The following is an 8,443-nucleotide window of genomic DNA, read 5'->3' as shown; positions in this document are numbered from 1 at the left end:
GGTATACGTTTTGTTTTACCGACGCGGCTGTACCGACAACTTTATACCGACGACATTGTCTCGGTAGAAGATATACCGAGGACATTTCGGCTTATACCGAGGACATTTGTTCTCGGTATAGGCCCTGATTTTTGTAGTGTAAGAGATGTTAGAGAGAGAAAGTTTGGATTGAGAGAGAAAATGAGTATTTGAATGTTAGAGGTATTTTAGTATAAAAAATTGAAATTGTTATATATTTAGGATAGTAACTTGACATATTTCACTAAGTTAATATGCATACAACATAAAATTTCCCATTTGTTATCACATGTGATCATGATCATGGTTATGTCCTAGAAAGCGAGACTCATGGTTTTATTGCTTTTAGGGCGCGTACTCGATGTGCATTAGAATAAAATTAAATGGCTTTTCGAAGAAAAAGGAAAAAAGATTGAGATCTTCATAAATCTGGTTTAATGTCTCAATAAAAACATATATGTTCTGACCAAAAAGTACTCCATAATACAATATTCATTATAATTTATAAGACATATATGGAGTAGTACGAAATTAAGAACTAAATCGATTTGATTACATAATAACAAAACCTTCAGCTCCACTAGTACATTCGGTCCATGCATCAATCTCATCTCCATCTTCCATTTCCAACTGAGAAATAGCATATATATATATAAATGATCAATTACAACTAGAGTAGCGAGTCACAATAAATCGTCAATTTTATAAATAATTAAATCGTCTATGGCCATATAAAAATATATAATTTGTCTATTATATTAAAATAGAAAATAGAAGACAAGAGATGAGTGACCTCGTCTGGAGTGTGGTAAGGTCTAATACGACTACCATCGAAGGTGAATCGAATTGAGCCAACATCAAACCCCATTTTAAGACAACAGTATCCATTACCTCCTTCAGCTGAAGACTTCTTTTGATTCTGAAGATAACTTCGTGCTCATTCTATATGTATAACATATCAAAATTAATAACAAGCTATACATTTAACATGTATATATATATAATCCTTTATTCAAATCCAAATATATATATGCATGTCAAGTTTAGATAAAGAATGAAAATAATTAAAATGACCTGCATTTTTACTTTGATAGTGACGTGAGAAGAGCCATTAATGTTGGGTTTGATGTCCTTCGTCTCGCTCGACTCTGACATTACTTCTTTACGTGTTTTTTTTTCTTTTTCTTCTTATCCTTCAACCATTCTATAGTACTATATTTATATATATTTTTAAACATGAACAAATGTGGAGGGATTTGAACCGTTAGCAGCAGGCAAGGGCAACTGATGGGACTCTTTCTCTAATTAATCCCTACTGATCATTAATTGCTGCCAACACTCAACAGCCTCAGAGTTTTGCAATGAGACGACATCGTTTTTGGCAGGTCATTAAGATAGGAGGACCGGTCAACTTCGTATATGAGAATCCCAAAAGCCTGCCTTACTTTCGAGATTTGTTTACTGATGGGTCTTCACTCTTCAGGGCATCTTCAACGGTTGCAATTACCAAAAGGACAATTTATTGTAAAATAGTTATTTTTTTAAAAATAAAAATAAAGGGTTGGCAACGCTGCCCAGGAGAGGCAACCTTCATATAAAATATTATTTATGGACCCACTTGAGCCTTGGCATGCTGCAGTGGCTCTGGCTGGAGATGCTCTTAGTGAGTTGACCCAGAGCCCCAAACATAGTTCATTTTTAATGCGTGGAAGAATGCAAAAGTACCTAGGAAACCTTTTCTTTTTTAAAAGAAAAGAGTTGCTAGGTCACCACTTGAAATTTAGTTCACAAAACCTAGAATTATCCTTTCAAAAAAAAAAAAAAAACCAAGAATGGTTATCATTATCTGCTACAAACGTGTTATGTTTAAACCCCAACTTCACAACAATAATCCTCAAGCTACTGTGTGCATATTTGATCTTTGCTAACTTTTCATTGCTGACAACTAATTACACCACCATAGCAGGTGTCACTAGGTCAAAACCACACTACGATTTCTTTTGCATGTGATGGCCTAAGTCACCCGACCTAGTAAGCCAACAACACCCTCATCCGCGCACACAACACTACTACAAAATACCCCTTACGGATCACAATTTTAGGACACGCACCTAAATGCAAGTCTTTAAAAAAGTCTGTGGAGTTTTTAGGACACTCAATGAGAGTCCTTAAAAAACACATTTTAGGATGCGCAATGAGTGTCCTAATAAAATATGCAAGTCCTAAAAATCCATGAGAAAAGAAAATTGATTAGTGACTTTTAAGAGCTTGCAAAGCGTGACCTAAAAGAGTATTAAGGATTTGCAAAGCGTGCCCTAAAAACATTTAATTAAAAAAAGATAAGGGACATATATATATATTTTCTGATGAGGAATTCGAATTGGGGCTTTTAGCTAAGGATTAAGGTTTATTTTTTTTCAGCACCACAAAGAACAAGGAAAAAAGGTGGCGACGGCAACGGCGACACAGGGGCTCGGCTGGGTTCTTCTCGGCGACAGCAATGCAGGGGTTCGGTTGGGTTCTTCTCGGTGACGATTGCAAGTGGTGCCAACCAGGACCTTCAATCTCACCTCTCTGGCAAACGACGCATTATTGCTTTCAATAAGAAGGACCTTGCCAATCCTAATATCATGTTGGTAATCATTTTCATTATTTATTTATTTATGTATTATCCATTATTGTTATTTATGTTTGTTGGACTTTGTTTCTGTAGAAATGGGTTCGTCATTTTGAATCGTTCCAACAAGATTGTATTCCCATAAATGCACACAGTAAGACTGTAATGCCCCAAATTTCCTAATAAGGTTTAGGACCTTGATTAGGAGGTCGGGAGGGCCATAATTGATTTATTATGATATTTAATGATTATATGCATGTTTATGTGAATTATATTATTATATGATGGTGAATGCATGCATATGGGCTCATATTTTAATTGCAAGGGCATTTTGGTAATGTGGTCGTTGGGGACGTGATTGTGTAATTTTATGCATATGGGTGAATTATAATTTTACCACATTATATGTGGATTGGTTCGAGCCATTCGGCATGAGACGATCATGAGATGCAAGTTTTCGATCTAGTCATAACGGGATTAAGTTCGAGGCTCGGGGTGAGTCTCGGGGTCATTTTGATGATTAGAACATTACCGGGAATTAAAGGGTAATGGGGTATGATTTATTGGCATTTGAGAATGTTGAGATTAGTGGGAATTGGGAATGACGAATTTACCCTTAGGAGTGTTTAGAAGCTTTTAAATTGGCCTAGGGGCATTATGGTCTTTTGACCTTAAGGATTTATATCAGCTTTGGGGTTTGGAAGGCTGTAGAAAACAGAGTAAAACAGAGATATCCCTCCTTCTTCCCGTACGTTACTTCTCTCCATTTATCCTTTGGTGTTCTTGAGCTCTAGGAGAGGTTTCAAGCTAGCTAGGAAACTCAAAGGTTGAGGTTGTGGACTTGGTTTAGCTATTGAGGAAGGTTCAAAGCTGGTTTCAAGGTGAGTTCTAGTCTCTAAATTCAGGTTATGCTCTGTTTTCCTTTTGGTTTTCAGCTTATGGTTTTTGATGTAGGAAGTGGGAATCAAGGGGAGTTCTTGTGTATGTTTGGTTGGGTTTTGATGAGGGGGAGTTATGGGTGATGTTTGGAGGTTTAAATGAGTGTTTGGAAGAGGTTATGAGTTGATTTGAAGGGCTGGTTTGAGAGGAAAAACACAGGGGAAAAATTGGGTTCGTGCTTTGGTTAGTCTGGCCTGAGCACCGCGGCGCAGCTGTGGAGCTCTGCGGCCCTTGGCGTCTGGCAGGGAGGCCCTCTCTGTCTGGAGGGCGCGGCGCGGCGCAGCAGGGGAGGGCCGCGGCCCTCTGGGTCATTTTGGCCAAAATCATGTTTTTAGCTTGGGGATTCAAGCCTAAGGCCTCGGGGTTAAACCTACTACCCGGTTGAGTAGTGTTTGAGGTCCCGGAGGTTAGGTTTTGGTTTGGGAACCTTTTATTATTCGTTTTATTGATGGAATCCCATAATTGGTTATGACCAGGTGACCGTTAAAGGATCAAAGGACTGATCGTTCTCAAAGGTCGTTTCTTTTATTAATTCTCGCTCTAACCCAAGGTAAGAAAACTGCACCCCATATGTGACATGCATGGCTGTGATTGATGCATGTTGGATGTTGAATGTGAACATTGATAGCATAATGAATGCTTGGCAATCTTGCCCATTTGCATATGGTTGTTATTGAGGCATGTTGGGTGATTAAATGTGATGCATGTGATGCACGAGAAACATGTGATTAGGGCATGCCATGAATGATGAATATGAGAATGGACAGAGCTTGAGTCTCTGTGTTTGTGCACAATTATAATTATGCTAGCAACTGTTTAGTAAGCATGCTGAATGCCCTGTTCTTGGATAATTGGCATATGATACACATTGATAGCATTGCTTACTTGTGCATGGTACTGACTAATTAGTCAGGTTTGGCAAAGGTGCTAGTATCAACTGTGAAGCTGTGACTCACTAGTCAGGTTCGGCAGTGGTACTGGGCACTGGTCACATCATGCTAACTCACTAGTCATGACAACCCTGGTGTGTTTAGTGCAAGCTATGTCGATTGGACCTAATGGACCCTCTGCATTGAATGACTCAAAGAGCATTAATGCAAGACCGACCTCAAGTTCGATGAATATAAACAAGCATTTATCTAGCCAAAGGCTAGTCATTTAGAGCCATTGCAGGAAAGCCTGGGTAACGGTGTTGTTACACTGCTATGGGCACTGGGCCCTAGTGACTTGGTTGTCAGTCACTCAGTATGGTTTACTAGGACCTCAAAGTGATATTCACTCATCTGATCAGAGCTATGAGCTCTGTATGATCATTTTGATCATCATATGCATGGCTTTGGGCACTGAGGCCCCAGTGACTTGCTTGTTGGTCACTCAGCATGGTTTACCAGAACCTGTTGAAGGTTAGAGGCTTACCCAACAGCCAGCCTTCCATTTGAATTAGTGACTTGCTTGTCAGTCACTCAGTATGGTTTACCAGAACCTGTTGAAGGTTAGAGGCTTACCCAACAGCCACCCTTCCACTTGAATTAGTGACTCGCTTGTCGGTCAATCAGTATGGTTTACCAGAACCTCAATTGTTGCGACACTCATCTGATTAGGACTGACTTGATAGTCCTCCATTCAGAAGGCCAGGACTTCTTGTCCTGGATACCCCAGCATCTGTTTGAATTCATTTGCATGCTGAATAGAGTTGTGAGTGCTAGGCATGCCAGATATGATTTGATATCATGATATGACTGTTTATGAGCATATGAGTTTTCTTGCTGAGCTTCGGCTCATGGGTGCTTTGTGGTGCAGGTAAAGGAAAAAGGAAGCTGGACCATCCTTGAGTTGGAGAGCTTAGGTGATGATGTGTACATATGTAGCTGCTCGACCAATACTTGGGCGAGGTTTGAAAGTGGAACTAGGGCTGAACCCTGTTTTGCCGCTTAGAACGGCATGTTGTAAACACTTTCTTGTAATAAACTCTAAAATTATATTTTTGGGATCCCAATGTATACGGTAAACGTTCTAGTGAAACGTTACATCTTAACCAAAGTTTTTAACCCCTAAACCGCTAATCATACTTAGGTACACGTTTATGGCCAAACGACTCGTTTAGCGAGTTTAGCACTGTTTGCAATGTGCACTGTAGCGGTCCCTGGAGTTGGGGCATTACAAAGACTTCTATTTTTCTTTCCTGTTCTGTTGATTTCAATGGTGTGTAATTAATGTATATGCATGTATATACCGATGCTTCTTGAGCTAGTGGAGTTTAAATTGAAGGAAGCGATTTTGAAAGAGCCAAATTTGCTTGTTATTGTTGTTGGGGTTCCTAATGTAATCTGCTTTGATTAATTTCATTCATCAAATTGTGTCCTCTTACTTTCTTAGTAAGATGTAATTAAGATTTTGTCTGGAATGATATTTAAGTTGAACCCAAAAATTATTTTGTTATGTTTTGCTTACCAAGTGCAAGGGAAGAATAAGAGAGCAACAATAGGTCATCTGCCTGGTGTTACTCAAGATATCGCTGGTTTCAAGGTGAAGTAGTTTTTGTGTTTGATTTCCTTTCTATTGTCAAGAAAAATTGAGGGTGCATAAACATGCTTTACTCTTAGGATTCATGTTTAGGTTATATGCATTTTAAGATATTTATATCTCCTAATGAAAAGTTTTAGATTCTGGTTCCTTGAATTTTATTCAAAACTATTTTGTTTTTTGGGTACAGATTGTTCATCAGCCTAGCATATATGTACTGGACACTCCTTATTTGGTCATATTGCTTTAATTGGACATTCAACATGGATGGGGTTTTCATTACATGTAGTCCTATTATGGTGATCTACAAAGGACATATATATAATTACACTAATCTAGAATTTCTTACCTTATTTATGTGTGGCTTGGCTGTAGGACCTAGTATCAAAAGAATCTAGGATAAGTTTCTAGAGGATGGTGCTAAGTGTAGAAAACATAAATCGCCTTAGATTGATATATAATAACGGATTGACTGCAATGTTGGTTCAGATAATGATTCTGGTTGTTTTATTGGGGCATACACTGTTTGTGTTAATATGCAGTTGATTATAGTCACTGGCTTTTTCATGTACCACCTATACATATTATCTATTTTGTTATTTATGGTTTGATAATATACATTTATTTGGATTCAAGGTAGCTACAAGGGGAATTTAATTATGTATTATTTCAGTTTTAGTTGCAGAGTGATAAATTTGAATTTTCTTTTGATCTAGATTTCATTTTATTTTTTTTAGTTGTCCCCTATTACAAGCCTTAGACAAACTCTTAGCAGAAAAAACTAAGCCCTAACTGAATGGCAATGTTTTAAGTAGCCAAAGTCACTTTACAATGCTCAAAAAGCCCCTAGGAGACTTAAGCATCCCCTGAGCATGGTAATACAGTTTAACATGTTACACTCTCTTCCTATTGTGCCTTACATAAGTAAAATGAATGGAAACCTTCTCATATTTATTTAGAATCTTCACTGTATTGTTTTGAAATTCTTTAAAATACTGGGAGTGTTGTTTTCATAAACAATCTTTTTGAAAGTTTGGAATGTTGATTAATTATATTTGCCATGGTAACAAGTTTTATGCTTTTGTTTCGTGAACCTTTTATTTGTCTAAACAACATTATTTGTTATTCTTTTTCTATAATTTGTAATCCATGTTTTGATGTTATTTGTTAAGATTGATTTGGCTTGCGTGAGGAATAACAACAGGTTTAGCTTTTGCATGAATCTCCTTAGTTGACATTTTGATTTTTCATTTGCATCAAAGATTTCAGTTTACTTCTGATCAATTTACATGCATTTGATGAATCCTCTACGATTAGTTCTTTTTGTTATTGTTTTTCTTTAATCTATTAAATTAAACGTGAGCATTTGATGATGTACTTATTATATGCTGAAACTTTTGTATTTTTTATAATGTTGATAATAATATTTAGGTGGCATAACTTTTTTATTTTTTATAATGTTGATAATAATGTTTAGGTAACATGTTGGCTTTTCTCTTTTTCTTCTATTTTCAGTGCAAGATGTGAATTTTATTATGTTTTAATTTTCATGTAATATATATTTTTTTTGTAACCTATTTTTTTGTTAAATTTTCATGTAGTATATTTCTGTTAATTGATGTTGTGCTTTGCTTAGTCAGATTATGCATTTCTTTTGAAAAGTTTGATGAAGTTAATAATTAAAGAATTTTTTTACAATGTGCAGGTCTATATTGAGATGCATTTCTTTAGCGCAATACTAGACAACATTGATAGTTGAAACTTTTAGAATCAAAAATATATTTCACTAACTTTGTATACATTTCTTGTTTAATATTTGGTGATGATAGAATTTGACTGTAGTATAAACTATCATGTAATATGATTTTGTAAGCCGAGTAGACTAAATATTGAAATTATATTTTTGAGTAATTAATAAAAAAATATTTTTGTTGTATTTTCTTTTGAAAATTTTAGAAATCTAACATATATAATACATTTTGGACTCTTAAAGAGATATATATTTTTTAAAATCAAAATGAAAATTGTAGCTGCATTTTAAAAAATAATAATAATTTTAAGGGCATTCAAAGCGAGTCCTAAAAACATTCTTTTAGGACTCACAATGCGAGTTCTAAAAAATTGCTTAAAGGCACTCAACCCGATTTTTTAGTTACTTAAAGGCACTCAACGGGAGTTTTTAAGGCTCTCAAATAGAGGACTCGCGCCCTGCGAGTCCTAAAAATTGTTTTAGGACTCGCAATGCTAGTCCTAAAAAGTCTTTTTTATAGTAGTGCAAACAGTAACGCTGAGCCAACACCGCACACACTCGTCTATCAAATAAGTACAATAGCACAAACACTACTA

General features: G+C 36.3%; 2 pseudogenes; one reads left to right on the top strand and one right to left on the bottom strand.

Annotated features, from left to right (window-relative positions):
* Positions 1-456: 456 nt before the first annotated feature.
* LOC133800281 (small ubiquitin-related modifier 1-like) lies at positions 457-1,173 on the bottom strand (annotated as a pseudogene).
* A 453-nt stretch (positions 1,174-1,626) lies between these two features.
* On the top strand, positions 1,627-6,347 carry LOC133800280 (short integuments 2, mitochondrial-like; annotated as a pseudogene).
* The last annotated feature ends 2,096 nt before the right edge of the window (positions 6,348-8,443 follow it).

This window comes from Humulus lupulus, chromosome 9 (genome assembly GCF_963169125.1).
Source record: "Humulus lupulus chromosome 9, drHumLupu1.1, whole genome shotgun sequence".
Classification (NCBI taxonomy): domain Eukaryota; kingdom Viridiplantae; phylum Streptophyta; class Magnoliopsida; order Rosales; family Cannabaceae; genus Humulus; species Humulus lupulus.
Note: the sequence above shows the minus strand (reverse complement) of the source record. Positions and strands in the feature narration are given on the sequence as shown.